We start from the raw sequence: 16,092 nt of genomic DNA on the forward strand, positions 1-16,092 counted from the left end.
CAAAAAAAAAGAATTAAAAAAATGATTATAAGTCTATTTTGGTTATTATATCTAAACTAAGATATTTCTATATTTATTTACCAGACGCTCTAATATGTTTTTTCTAGTTTATGCTGAAATTTATCAAACACTATTTTACTTATTTTCACAATTGATTTTTAGTATAGCTACCAACAATTATTTTAAAAGTTACAATAATCTCAAACGAAGCTTTAATTTGATTCCTTTTATTCCATCCGTTCATCTTGATTCAATGTAATTGGAATCTAACCAAAAAGAAATAGAAATTATTTTTTTTAAAAAAAAAAGAAAGAAAAACATTGACATTACACAATTGATTTGATGGTTTCTGTTTATAAAAGGAAGATGGAATCAAAGAGGAGTTGGCTCTCCCTCTTTTAGAAGTCACAAATCACAAGTGGATCTGTGGATGCAATTTTTGAAACTTGGATTTTCTTTTTCTTTTTTCTTTTTTACGAATTTCCTATTTGATAAAAAGAATTGTCAGTAATGGTTAGGTGTGTCATTTAGAAGTAAGATAGACATACTTTGATTTATGAAATATATATATTACTTAGCAAAAAAAAATAATAATAATAATCAATTTTATGTTGTACTAACCATCTAAATTTCCCAATTATAGAGAAGTATAATAAATAAATAACAAAACAAACATGTTCGACAAATTACAAATTATCAATATGAGGCCGTCAAAATATGGTAGTCTCATAATAATTGAATGTAAATTAAAGAATCAACATGGTCCTAATAATTATTGGGAGATATAAATTTGAGATATTTTTCTCTCATGCATCTAATGCACTGGAAAAATTCTTATAAATAGAAAATTTTTAAAAATATTTGTATTTTATAGCAAATTGTTCTAAAAGTGCTTGTACTTTTAATTTTTTTTTTTTTTGTTATAAAATGTAAATATTTTTAAATATTTTTTATATTTACAAAGACCCCTTTTAAATTCCTTGTTTTTTTTTACAATGAAGAGTAAAATGAGATTTAATCAACTTTAATGTAAAAAATAATAACATTAATAAAATAGCCTGAAAAATATTAATAATTATGATTCTTCCTTTCATGCCTCATGAATAGGGTTGGTAAAAAAATTCGTGGGGTCGGGTTCCTGCTCCAATTGGGATGAAAAATTCTTGGTGTGACCGGAGATTATAATCGGGTCCCTGATTGGGGACGGGAAGGATATCCCTGCCCCGTCCCCATTCTCGACCCCAATCTCGATTAATTTTTTTAAATATATATATTATATATTAATTTTACAAATAAATTTATATAACATGAAGAGAAGAAGAGAGGGAGATTCCTTGATATTAAGGCATCCTTAAAAATATAATTATATGTATGCTGTATAAATATATATTAATTTTATAAATATTTATATAATTATATATATTACAAAAAAAAAAAAAAAACCAAGGATGGTTCTTCGTGGGACCCATTTCCCAGGCGGGGATAGGGAAATACCTCCGCGGAGAGGGGGATAGGAAATCCCCCAACCCCATCTCGACCCAATCCTGTTACCAACCCTATTCATGAATGTTAGGATAGGAAAAAAAATACAAAATATTAAAAATAATAATAAAAATAAAAATGTCTACTTCTTTGATTAGGACAGGACTACAAGAGAGATGAAGCAAGTAATTCTAGGGAGTTGTTCCTCATCAAGGTACATGATCAAATAGCCTTTTTGATACAAGAAAGAGAAAATTTGACTTCTCAATGATCCTTTTGACATCTACAAGTTTTTATTTATTTATTTATTAGACAACAAACTAACAAACAACAAATACCACAATAACTTAAAAGAAAAAAAAAAAACACAGACAAACAAATACCATAATAACCATTCCCATTATGTACAAGGAGAAAAATACAATATAAAAAAACATATTTCTAGATAAAAGAACAACTAAGAGAAAATGTCAAAAGTTGTAAAGCAGGGCCATATTTATTCTCCTCTATAAGGATGTGACAAAAAAGAATAGTACTAACAAAGTTCTCGACATTAAAAAAATGTCCTCAATGAGTACGTCTATCTCAACAAAAGACGATTCCTTCTTGAAGAGTAAGTTAATCATCTCTAACAACGCATCAAACTCCACCACAGTCTACAAGTTGTTCCTAGTCAATTCACATTGCACTGCGATTATGCCCTCTAAGAATAGCTTCAGCTTTCAAGAAGCTAATGCACCCCACCTCTTCCTAGTAAAATTATAACCACCTAGGATCGCTCTTCTTTTGTGATCTCGAATAATCCACTCAAAACTGTCAGAACCACGCTTCTAATTACATCAAGACGCATCTACATTCAGCTTCCAATAATCTGATTTTTTTATTCTTTAATCAGGTTATATATTTTATTAGACTTTTAACGTTGCTATAAATTCTAATTTTGTTTCTAATCTTTTCATTTCCAATTTTGTTTATCCATCCATTTCTTTTGATCCAATTTTTCTTGTCACAAAACCTTAAAAGTTTGTGACAAAATTATGATAGGGTGTTTCTCCCAATTTTAAGCATGGAAACATATTTTAGAATCATTTAGTTTATAAGCATTCTTCGAGCTTGGGAGGCCGTATTCGAAACGTCAATAAGTGAGGGAACATGACAGAGTTGTGGAGTTAAAAGAACTTTCAATAGTTAGACGAAGATCTTGGTGGACGGAAGAGCAAATATCAATCTTTCAATAGTTAGACGAAGATCTTGGTGGACGGAAGAGCAAATGTCAATCTTTCAATAGTTAGACGAAGATCTTGGTGGACGGAAGAGCAAATGTCAATCAGTGAAGGTTCTTTTTGGGTTATTTGTATTGTCAATCCAACCAATTCGAATTTTTGAGTTGGTCCGAAAAATACCTTCAACCCCAACCCATATACGTCCCTAGTTTCATATATTTAAAGAGATGAAAATTTGGAAGAGGTGTCCCCAACCCCCAAATCATCCCCATCAAACCCTTCACATTGGTGATTCACATGGTGCAAAGCCCTCCCTCTTCATTTTTTTCTTCATTTTTCAATTGCTTCTGTTTGGGTTACCTTCAAGTCGCCGCACATCGAATCTTGGGTTTGCCTTCACGCAGTCGGTGCCTTCTTGTTGCTGGTGTAGTGCCTTACACCATCGGTTCCTTTACATTTTTCAATCAATCTTTCCTCCACGCATCGACGAACTTTCGATTACCTTCATTTTTTTTCATTTCTAATCGAGAGCAAATAGGTTCTGCTCTCGATTAGATTGCTATGGAAGGAAAATGGAGAATGCCATTGAAGGAAAATGGGTTTGAACTTTGAAGAGAAGAGAAATAGGAGTATGTGTATTTCAGAAAATAATGAAAGAGAGAGAGAATTAAAGAAATGGGTGTGTAAATCAGAATAAAGTCTTGGAGGTGGGGTGGAATGTTTAGGAAAAGCACTAAAAAGCCTATCTCATCTTTGATTACAGCGTTTGAGATGTTTCTCCCTTGTTTTTTCTTTATTCATTTGCTAATAGAATTCTTGTGAATACATATAGAAGTGCTTTTCCACTGAAGACGGATTTGGACAAGCAAATTCTTTCTAGGTATGACAATTCTTCTTCTATAGATGTTGTATCACTTTTGGTGTGTTATAAATTGGAGCACTTTTTGAAAAGCTATAATGCATCATCTGCAATTCTGTTATGGATTTTATTTTGTTTACTAAGTCTTCCAACTCATGTATCAATCAAGCATATCTATTGCAATTGAGCTACTTTTATTATACCTTCATAGTTTAGTCACTTTTCAACCAGCAAGATTCGAAGATTTCTCGAAAAGATTCTTACAAAATCAACCAACCAATTATAACACTAGATACAAAGTTAAAGTAATTTGTAATTTAAAGTAGTGTATCGAGTCTTCTTCTTAATACTTATGATTTCACTTCAAATCGTGCAGATTGGGTATCACTAGTTTACCTTGTCGTTTGGACGAATGGTTGGAAGGCGTCGGATGTCGTCGAATTGGTGATTCACTTTGGCAAATTCATGACCAACTTGACGAGTAATCAAAGACAATCAAGCCTTTGATACTAGTTTTAATATTTTTTTTTCTTGATTTGGTTTATGGTAGTGTTTAAACATTACTCTTTGTGATCATCATTCATCAAATTTCATATGGTGGAGAAGAACTTGATTTTCTTTGTTGTTAAGCAGGTGGGAATTTAGTTTATTTGTTGTTGACATAAAATTGTAAATATATATTATTTGTTTAATATGGTTGACAAAATTGGAAATTTCGTTTATTTGGTTGATGAATATTGTTTGTCTTATATATATCAATATGATTGTTGGACCTCAAAACAGGAGCAATCGTATAGATAATTTCTAATAGTACAATTCTTTTTTTTTAAAAAAAAAAAAACACATACAAACTTGACAAGCAAAACATATCAAGTATTCATTAAGTTTTCAGTTGTTGGATGTCAAGAAGAAATTATATTTGACAAGTAAAAACTATCAAGTTATGAAAACATTGATCGATAATAAATGTTAAGAATTTAGATACTTGACACTTAAAATACGTCAATAAATCTCATATACTTGACAGTTATAACATATCAAGTAAATTACTGCTTGACGCTTTCAGCCAGTCAAAAAATTCTCTTATTCTTGAAACTGGATTACTTGACATTTTAAAACGTCAAGTAACATTGATACTTGACTGCGAAAAAACGTCAATTAATACAGTTTTTGTAGTAGTGAAAGGACATTTTAATGAGATTCTTTCTGATGATGAGAAGCAAGATGGAATAAGTAAGTGATTAAAATTAATATCTAATCTTCATGATGTACTAGACCTGTGTGATCCCGTGCCTGACTATGAGCTTGATTTGATTAGTAAGGGGACGCATTTCCCGGACGAAGCTATTCTATTAGCGATCTTTAGGATACACAGTACTACGGGGACAAATTTAGTTGGTGTGATCGACAGTGGAACAAAGTCCCAATATGAGAGAGATTGGCAGGTATCACATGAATGCTAACATGATGAGATAAACGTGGTTGTTAATTTTCGTCATCTAAATTTCATTAATTTGGATCACAGATCGACCTTGGCTAAAAGGGAGTTTGGGAAATATAGTTGTAGGAGTGGTAGGAGGCAGAAACGTTATAAACTTGAGGAATCGTGAGACTGGTTTGGAGACTATGAATTGATAGTTTATGTTGGTGCAAATTTAAGTTTTAAAGGAAAAAAGACTTGTTTGAGAATCCCACATTGCTTAGTTTGGGAAGTGGAATCTCCTTCTTATACTCCCACCTTGTTTAAGGGGTACCCATATTTTAAAAGAAGTGAGGAGGTAGACAAATGTGAGTTTAGTGGATTTTTGATTTTTTGATTTTTATTTATTTACACTTCTAACTGCAATTTTCATATCATCAAAATTAATTTTGAAGGATTAAACATATTTCACAATGATTTGCAATCCAAAACAAAATAAATTTAAAGTGATAAAAACATAAAAAAAAAATAATAATAAAACCCCAAAATGTAATTAGATCTTCATTCTTCCATTCTCTCTCACTATTAGAAATCATGATTCACACCCATTTCATCCTCAATTTCATTCTTCAATCTTCATCTTCTAATTTTTTCCTACCGTCTACTTTAGTCACTCAACAATCACTCGACGTTACTAGATTTTTTTTCAAGTTTTCACTCTCTTTTTTATTCTATTTTAATCTAACTTAAAATAATTATTATAGCAATTAATTAGACAATATATATATATATACACACATATCTTCAACGTATCCGTATCTTAATTTTTTAGAAATTAACGTATCCCCGTATCATATCGTATCCATATCATGTATCCGTATCTGTGTCTGTGCTTCTTAGTGGATATCCCATATGTGTCACTGTCATCCAGGTGGGCGTGTGTTTGATTTTTATTTTAAAAAATTATTTTTTTATTTTATTATTTTATTAAATAAAAGAAATTTTCTTTTGCCGGTTACGTGGTGCCACGGCTGCGAGCACTTCTCTCTTCTTTGCAATTTCAATTCATCTTCACAGTATTCCATTTTCTCTCTCGACCTCTCATTCCTTTCCATTTTGGTTTTTGAGCATCTCAATGTTAGAGTTAGAAAACATGCAGTGGAAGAAAAACGGACAATTAAGCATTCTAATTCATTCATTTTGATTTTGAATTAAGCATGCTCCATAAACTATGAAGAGAGTTTCATGACATACCTTTGAAGAAACACTTAATCACGATTCCAGCTGCAAATCTTCTCCAAATTAGCTTGTGAGCCACCACAAAGCCTTCCCTACTATCCTCTTGGTGCCTTGGATTAAGTTGTGAGACTCAAAATAAAGGGAATTTGGTGGAAAATAACACTGATTTACAGCAGCCTGAAGAACTTTTCTTCAAGAGTAATTTTCAGCCAAAATCAACCCTTTTGCATGCTCAATTCCACTGAGATTCTTCATTATATATTTGCATGACAATCATACAAGAACCATTGCTGCATGAATTGCACCTCATGCTAGGATTATGACTGAATTTGGAAGTGAAAAATGTGTAAGCTAGTAGGCTTTTGAAAGTGGAAAAATCCCACTTTTGGGATTTTTCCATTTCCTAATTCCTTTTGATTTTGATTTTGATTTTCAAAATAAAAAAATTTTCCAATTTTAATTCTCTAATTAAAACTTGAGATTTTATTAATTTTAGAAAAAATTAATTCAAAAATTAATTTTTTTTAATAAAATTAATAATAAATAAATAATTAAATAATTTAATTAATTTAATACCAGATATTAAATTAATTTATCACCAGTTTTCACTTTCATGAATTCCTATTCATGAAATTAATATTTAAATCACATTTAAATATTAATTGATTCTCCAATTTCGTTTAATTCTAAAATTAAACGCGTAATTATATTACATATAATTACTAATTCCTTTAATTATAATTCGAATGTTTCAAATTAACTTATCACGCTACTCTAAGGCTAATCCATTTGTGAGCTAGTAGGGGATCTCGTGGACTTACAGATCATGAGTTCCAACGATCCGAGATTAATTGACTAAACTCTTTACACCAAATTAACCCCATTCATTAACTACTAGGTCACTCCACTAAAACCCAGAGTTGCATTCCCCTCAATATAGATATATTGTATCCACTCGATACAACCATGATTAGTAAGTTAACCCTTCACATGTTGTTTGTAATAACAACTGGGTCAAATGATTATTTTACCCCCAAGAGTTTTCACTGATCCTCTAATGAACAATTGGTTTGTGATCGGATCATCAAACTGAATCCTTCTCAGGCCAATGAGAGGGTGGAGCCCCTTGTTCAAGACCCGAATTTAGCACTTAAAGAAACAACTTCTCTACTATCCCTAAAAGCAAGTAGGAGTGAATTCCATCTTGCATCCTATGTTCCCAACTATCTACCTGGTCTTACCCCTAAAATGGGAGGTTTATTAAGCAGTGCTATTGAGCCAACCCTTACCTATGCAAATCCAAGGATAATCTCGAATAAACAGGAGTTCATAGTTAGCTTAGGATTAAGGCCAAGTTACCTAGGTCATCGTTTTGAAATAGTCAGTCTTAAACATGAAACAACATTATAACGTAAGAGTGACTTATTTCGTGGTCCGATCTTATGTAAACTCATTGCACAGGACACCCCCACTTCTCATGTCATTACATGTATGAATCAGGATCACTTCATCTGTAGCAAACTCTTTGTAACAACTACAGAGTGAGCCACATCCAATAGTGTTACCATAATAAGGCATCTAACCTTATTCATATACTATAGACCATTTTGACTATTTACTCGAACCTGATCAACTTTTATGTCTCCACATAAAGTTTAAGTACTCATGTAATAGTCATGGATCTTTTAGCTTATTGGATTTATTTCTAAAACAAAATAAGAAATTCATATATTCAATAACAACTTAATTGAATTTTCATAATAAGTTTTATTGTTTACAAACCACGAGTTTTAGGACATAAAACTCAATACTCAGTCCAGAAGGGTGAGTTTTTCAGTCGAGTATAGTATAGCTCCGATCAAGACAATTTTATTTATTCTAGGATGTTTTATCCTAGGGATGCCATGGAAATTTTGTAGAACTATTTGAAAATTTGGGCAGAGCCACGAAACGTCTTAAATAGTGTGAGATCTGTGACTCAGCCTATAGCAGGTTTCTATTTTTCAGATTCCATTTTCTGAAGACTGCCATTTATGATCGTTCGTTGCTGTCATCTTCTGTCCATCGGAGGTTAGCAGTTGAAGAAGAGATTTATATGGAACAACTGAGGGCTTTATAGTCCATTGTCAAGAAAATAAGGTTTGTAAGCTAGATAAATCTCTTTATGGCCTGAAACAAGATCCTAAGCAATGACATGAAAAGTTTGATAATCATATCTTATCTAAAGGTTTCAAGGTAAATGAAAGTGACAAATGCATCTACTACAAGGTCGAGAACAATCTTTGCACTATCCTATGTCTGCTATGTATATGACTTGTTAATATTTGGGTCGAACTTGCACGTCATAAATGATGTAATATCTATGTTGGGTACAAACTTTGATATGAAAGACTTAGGAAAAGTGAGTGTAATCTTAGACATAAAAATGATTAGGTCTGAAAATGGAATTTCTTTAGATCAATCTCACTAGGTAGAAAAGATTCTAAAGAAATATAATTACTTTGATTGTAAATCAGCATGTACTCCTTATGACCCTAGTATTAAATTGTTCAAGAACACTGGTGACAGTGTTAATCACACTGAGTATACGAGCATCATAAGCAATCTCAAATACATTGCTGATTACTAGGTCTGATATAGCTTATGTTGTAGGATTACTTTGTAGGTTTACAAGTACACTTAGTATAAAGCATTGGAATGTTATAGATAGGGTTATGAAGTACTTAAAAAAACCCAAAACCTAGGATTACATTATCTGAACTTTCCCGTTATCCTGAAAGGGTCCAACGATGCTGACTGGAACTCCCTATTAGATGATTCAAAGGCTACAAGTGGCTATATCTTTAATATAACAAGTAGAGTTGTCTCTTGGAAGTCCAAGAAACTTACTATTTTAGCCCAATCGACAATGGAGTAAAAAATAATAGCACTAGCAATAGCTAGTGAAGAAGCAAGTTGGCTTAGAAGTCTGCTATAAGATATTCCCCTATGAGAAAAGTCGGTACTAGCCATATTGATCCATTACGATAGTACTACAGTAATCGCAAAAGTTCATAACCGTTACTAGAATAGAAAGAGACGACAAATAAATTTTAAGCACAATACCATTAAAGAGTTTGTCACTATTGGTGCAGTTAGAGTGGATCATATTGAAAGGATCAAATCCCGCAGCAGAAGCGTTGTGAACGTCTTGCATCCCACAATTTGATTTTTACATAAACAAATTCAATATACTAAAACAGAATATAAACATGTAAATTAGCATGCTTTGGAAAAATATTAGAACCATTTTTACCTTTATAGATTCCCAAGCTTCACGAACAATCCTCTCGAAGTTCCAACGAATGGCTCCTCCAACGATCTTGATCACAAACGATTTCTTGAACAATCTCGAACACTACCACGAGAGTAACCTTGTTATTCTCTAGGATTCCAATAGAGGGATAGGTAGTATCCAACTATTGGAAGAGGGAGAAGAGAAAAGGATTTTGGAGAGTAGAGAGGATTCTTTTTGTGGCTTAGGGAAAATTTTGCGTAATAACACTTGTGTGTTGTATATTGCCAGTGTGTCCAAAATGGGCCATAGGGAGGTCTTTATATAAAGAAAGATCAAGCCCTTTTCCTAATCATTTTCCTATTTCCTTTTCTACAATTAATTAATTAATTAATACTTATTTAATTAATTAGTTCAATTAATTAAATAACACTTATTTAATTAATTAGCACAATTAAATAACATTTATTTAATTTAATTTGTACATTAATTAAATAACTATTTATACATTAATTCCAATTTAATGTGTATATATATTTAATTATGTATATGTGCAATACTTCTCTATTAATTAATACGTTGTGAATCTAATTCTCTTGAATTAATTAATTGAATCTTATTCAAATATTAATTTCCAATTTAATTTGAATTATAGATCATATCCATAATCAATTATATATTAATCATATTAATATATGGTTTCCTCAAATTAATTTTAACAATTCAAATCATTCCTCTTAAATATTCTCTAGTGAGCTAACAAGGGGACCTGGTGGATCTGTAGATCAGAAGCTCCAACGATATGAGATTAATTGGTTAAACTTATTAACCAAGTTAATTAATATTCATTAACTGGGTACACTCCACTAAAGACCCACAGTTGCACTCTTCTCACTATAAATATATTTCTATGTCCACGGATATAGACCAATAACATCAAGTTAGTCCTTCATAAGTGTTCGTAACTCCAACTGGGTCAAAACCATTTTACCCTTAGGTTACCTCTGACTTCTTAAGTACTAGTGCTCATCTAATGAACGACCTATTTATGGTTTAACCAATAAATAGAAACCCCTCTCAACCAATGAGAGGGTAAAGCCCTTTGTTCAAGTCCCGGAGACACCATTTAAGGGAATAGTCATCAACTTACCCTTAATGCGGGAATGAGTGAATTCCATTTTATATTATTATGTTCCCAGCTCCCCACTCGGTCTTGTCTCCAAAATGATAGGCATATAGGTCGGCAAACTGGCCACCTTCACTCATACAAATCAAAGGACAATCCCTTGTGAACAGGAGTTCATAACTTACTCAGAATAAAACTAAGTTGCGTAGGTCATCCTATTGAAATAGGAACCTAACTAGTTAACGGCGTTAAATCTAGTGGTTACTATTTCGTAGTCTAGTCTTATGCAAACTCATTGTATAGGATTCCCCCACTTGCATGTCAATTACACGAACGCATTGGATCATTTCGTTTGTATCAAATACAAAGTGGGTTGTATCCATAGTGCTTCCAGGATAAGGTACCTAGTCTTATCCCTATACTATAGACCCTTCAGGCTGTAACTTGAACATTATTCTCTATATATCTCTACATACAGTTCAAGACTCATAAGGCAGCCTTGGTGTTAGTTTATTAGATTTATGGTTATTAAGACAAAATAGACAATCAATATAAACAATAACATTTATTGAACTAACATCTATAACTCTTTATTGATGATGATCAATTAATAACATTTACTATCTACGTGTTTTAAGGATAAAACCCAACACATATACGAACGGATGAAAACTTGACAGATCCTTTGACGAAAGGACTGGCCAGAGAGAAGGTTTTCAAAACCTCAGAAAGGATGGGATTCATGCCTATAGAGAGATGAATCAATGTGAGGAAATACCAAACTGTAGACTAGAGATCCCAAGAAACAGGTTCGACGGGTAATAACTAATCACGAGTGATAAAGTGAATCATGCTAAAACAAACACGGTGTTCTCTTCCTATGATCTAGAGTTTGAGCATGATATCCTGAAGCGTAAGAAAGGTTGAACTTAGTTCTTAATGAGATCTATACTTGACGTCAAGTGGAGTACCTGGCTACAGGAGTACTCTTGATAGACTCAACTATGTGAATGTGGAAGTGAGGGTCGCTTCCTATGGAGTTTTAGGCAAACTCTCTAAAGCATTCACTAAACCGGGATACACATGTTAGGCCTTAAAGCACGGACTTTTGAACTACACCTTGGTAATATTGTGTGTGAGAAGTTTTTAGTGATAAAGTTCAAAACCAAGAGTTCCTATAGCATACTTTGAATCATCTACACTACGTAAAGGTTCAAGTCGTGAGACACATTTTCTTATGCACAATATTTTACAGACTGATATTTCTCAATGAAAAATTATTTTCTCGTGTTTTTAAATTTTCAAGTGGGGGATTGTTGGTGAAAATTTAAGTTTTAAAGGAAAAAAGACTTATTTGAGAATCCCACATTGCTTAGTTTGGGAAGTGGAATCTCTTTCTTATACTCCCACCTTGAGTTTTGGGTTTGAGCCCCAAGGGGTACTTATATTTGAGAAGGGGTGAGAAGATAGGCAAATGTGGGTTGGTGGACATCTCGTGCATGTCGCCACTGTTCGTCCGGTTGGGTGGGCGAGCATAGCGAGGAACGTGTATGCGAAGCAATTTCACACATCTCAATTCATTCCATTTTCTCTCTTAACCTCTTCATTCATAACCGTTCGTTGCTATCATCTTTTGTCCATCGAAGGGTAGCAGTTCCAGTAGTCTATGATGTGTGGTCTAAGAAACATAATGTTAATGTTAGAGATTTTTGCATGATCTCAAGACATTATCTTAGGGAATTGGACCTTTTGAATAGAAAACGATTACAGGGTTCACCCAAAGGTGTTATTGACAGAAAGGAACAGGAAATTCAAGTGATTAATGATCATTCTCTTCCAAAGTAGTGCTCAAACATGATTCAGGCTGAAATAGAAATTAGAATAGTTGCTTGAGGAAGAGGAGATTTATTAGAAGTTGTAGTTTGAGGAGGATTGGATAAATTGGGGCAATCGAAATACTAAGTGGTTTCACCAAAGAGCATCCCATCACAGAAAGATAAATAAGATTCACAGGCTCTAAAATGGTGATCCTAGCTAACTTCGAAGGAGGAATTGGCAGAAATGGCAACACAGTATTTTGAGAATTTGTTATGCTTCTCTAGCCCTCATATGGAAAATGTCTCTTAAATAGTAATTATCATCCCTCACATGACTTCATACGATATGAATAGTAAACTTATTCGACCATTTTCAACAATTGAGACAGATCAATTATGAAAAGCATAACCTCATTAATGGCTCTTTGCCTGGATGGTCTGAATGTGCCCTTCTTTTAGTGGTATTAGGTTGAAATGGGGCCATTGACGACAAACTTGTGCCTTAATATTCTAAATTAGGTTGGAAGAATTGAAGATTTAAGTTTCACCTATATTACTCTTATTCCTAGGGAGTCAAACCAATGTTGATGGTTGATTTAAATCAATTAGCCTATGCAGCGTGGTAGCCAAGATACTAGTCAATTGTTTGATAGGTGTTCTGGATCTTATCATTTCTCCTTCCCAATTAGCTTTCATTCTGAGATGCCTTACTACTGCTAATGCCATTATGGGATTTGAATGTGTTCACTTTTTAAATAACAAGGGAACTGACAAAGATAGTATGGTTGCATTAAAACTTGACATGAGTTATGTGTATGATGGGATCGAGTGGAATTACCTCTAGCGTCTGATGAGCAAAATGGATTTTTGCAACCGTTAGATTAAATTTATTATGAATTGTGTGGAAACTGTAACATTTTTCTGTTTTTTCAATGGCAATAGTAAGTAGTCGTTTAATATATTATATCCCATAGCGTTGTTTCAGATCCAGGAATCATCCTCAGAATCAAGAAGACTTATGGTTTCTCGATAGTTTCAGCTTTCCATTGGCCTAAGATAGGGAGATTCATTGACGCATTACCTCTTCTTTATTTACTCTGAAAATCTTTCTGCTCTTCTACAAAAGAAGGAATGCCAAACATAATTTTCAGGTTTGCATATAAACCCTTATTGCCCTTTTATTTCTCACCTTTTTTTGGTTGATGATAGTCTTCTATTCTTCGGGTAAAGGAAAAAAATTGGAGAGTCATCAAGATGGTGCTTAAAACCTACGATAAGGCATCAAGATAGACAATCAATATTCATCAGTTCATGGTTATGATCAGTAAGAAAACTATGCCAAATATGATCCAAAACATCCAAGAAGGCCTTGAATTCATAATATAAAAATATTGGGACAATACTTGGGTTTACCTTTCCAAATATCTAAAAATTAAAATGGAGTGTTCAGGTCTTTTAAGGATGGAATTTGGAAAGTTCTTCAGGGATGGAAGGAGAACTTTATCTCGGCTGAAGGTAAGGAGGTGTTGATAAATGTGGTGGCTCAAGCTATTCTGATTTATACGATGAGTTGTTTCCAAATGCCTAAAATTCTTCTCGATGAGATTTGTCAAAAATTTTCAAGATTCTAGTGGGGGTCATCTAGCAATAAAACTAAAATTTGTTGGTGCAATTAGTCCCATATGTCTATTAGGAAAAAGAATAGAGGACTTGGCTTTCATGATCTGCATATCTTCAATCAAGTTATGCTGGCTAAACAAAGTTTGAAGATTATAAGATGCCCTAATAGTTTATCGACTAAGGCGATCCAAGGTAAGTATTTCAAATCTAGGAACTTTTCGAATGTAGGTCTAGGCCATAAGCCTACCCTTGCTTGGAGGGGCATCCTTTGGGGAAGATCACAGATTAAAAAAGGATATTGGTGAAGATAGGATACAAAAAAATTATTTAAATTGAGAAAGACCATTGGTTGCTTAGGGAATGGAGCAGAACGCCTCTCTTAGTACTCCATTTTCTATAGGGACGTAGTGTGGCCTTTCTTCACTGTGATGATGGTGGATAAAATGAGGAGTTGATTGGATTGCATTTTATTTATGTTGATGTGGATACAATCCTTCAAATACAAATTTCAAGGAGACGACAAAAGGACAAGATTCTTTGGATCTTGGACAAAAAGGAAATTTATACTATTAAAAGTACTTAATTTTTTATAGATCTCACTAACATGAATATAGCTAGCTCGTCTAATGGGGATGCTTCTAAATTTTTGTGACCATCATTGACATATTTCCTTGTAAATTAATCTTGTGAAGATGGGAGTTTACACAGACCACTTGTGCTTGTTTTGCAGGAATCATGTGGAAACAGCCGCACATCTTTTGTGGAAATTTCCAATATCTTGGAAGATCTAGCCTAGATTTATATCCACTAATGTCAATGTTCTTTGAGATGACAGATCTCAATGAAGCTATTAAGACCACTAGCAATAGATTTTTTATAATGTTGCTCCTATGGATCTGGATAAGGTTGTGATTATAACTTGGCAAACTTAGGAGGCTAGTAATAAACTGTTGTTTCAAAGGCAATAGGCTGATTATGAATCTATTAGTGACTCAATTAGTGCATATATTATCGAATCTTGATATGATGGTGTGGGATCCAATGGCAGAGGTAAGGAAACGACCTTCCCTGTCAGTATCTCTTTGATGTTAGATGGCAATCTTCTGCTATTTCTTATTAGAAGTTGAACAATGATGCTACTTGGTGCTTTACTTCCGGATCGGGCGATTTGGGTTGGGTGTTTTTAGGTACTTTGATAGTTATATAACCATTGAAGACTATTGAAGTGACTAATTTTTGGCAATTTAGGGACCACCTAGAGCGTGTTCATATTGTTGGTTTGAAATTTGTATGTTAATGTAAGGAGATCAAGATTCTTAAAGTGATAGAAATTTGCTCCGGGATTAAGAATATTTTCACTCCAAATCTTAAATATTTTGGTTATGTCAGATTGTTTGAAGGTAGTCAAGTTATTAAATGATGATGTTGTCAATATCTTTGAGGTTTCTTTTTTTTTTTTATTGATGAAGCCAAGGAGCGAAGTGATGATTTAGTAGGGTTGCCGCATTCTCTCATGTTCATCTTAACCAAAATGAGATGGCTCATGATGTTGCACATGAAGCTTTAGTGGATCGAGAGTCTAAAATCTTTTAGACCCCTTAATCTTGTAATTTGTTTGTAAAGGAATCGAATTCCTCAGCAGAAGCGCATGAACGCGTGTGCAATCAAAATTCATTTTGAAAATTCTTGAAAAAACAGAATAGGTTAAGCATAAATTTACAAGATGCTTTACAGGGGAAGAAGACATACCTTTGAAGTCCTTCTTCAATGTTTTCCTCTGCACGAACTCCTTGAAGACTTTCTTCAAGAATGCCTTCTCCGCAATCTCATAAACAACCATGAACAAGGACACCAACACTTGGAAACCTTGCTATTCTGGACAGAATCACGATTGTGGAATCCTTTAGAAGAGAAGAATTTTATAGAACAACGTTTCTATAGAAGTATGTTGACGGAGATTTAGATTTTTGGTAGAGAGAATTTTTGTAGAGAATATCAGATAAAGAATTACGTTCTATGAACTCACTCTGCA

General features: G+C 33.3%; 2 long non-coding RNA genes across 2 annotated transcripts; both read left to right on the forward strand.

Annotated features, from left to right (window-relative positions):
- The first annotated feature begins 2,383 nt into the window (after nt 1–2,383).
- LOC150035097 (uncharacterized) lies at nt 2,384–4,270 on the forward strand. Its single transcript, XR_016530812.1, has 2 exons — nt 2,384–3,585; nt 3,941–4,270. It is a non-coding gene; the product is annotated as an uncharacterized LOC150035097 (long non-coding RNA).
- Nucleotides 4,271–13,455: 9,185 nt separating this feature from the next.
- LOC150035098 (uncharacterized) lies at nt 13,456–15,146 on the forward strand. The gene is made up of 2 exons (XR_016530873.1): nt 13,456–13,591; nt 14,791–15,146. It is a non-coding gene; the product is annotated as an uncharacterized LOC150035098 (long non-coding RNA).
- Nucleotides 15,147–16,092: the final 946 nt, after the last annotated feature.

This window comes from Benincasa hispida, chromosome 7 (genome assembly GCF_027475165.1).
Source record: "Benincasa hispida cultivar pf3 chromosome 7, pf3_genome.v1.1, whole genome shotgun sequence".
NCBI lineage: Eukaryota > Viridiplantae > Streptophyta > Magnoliopsida > Cucurbitales > Cucurbitaceae > Benincasa > Benincasa hispida.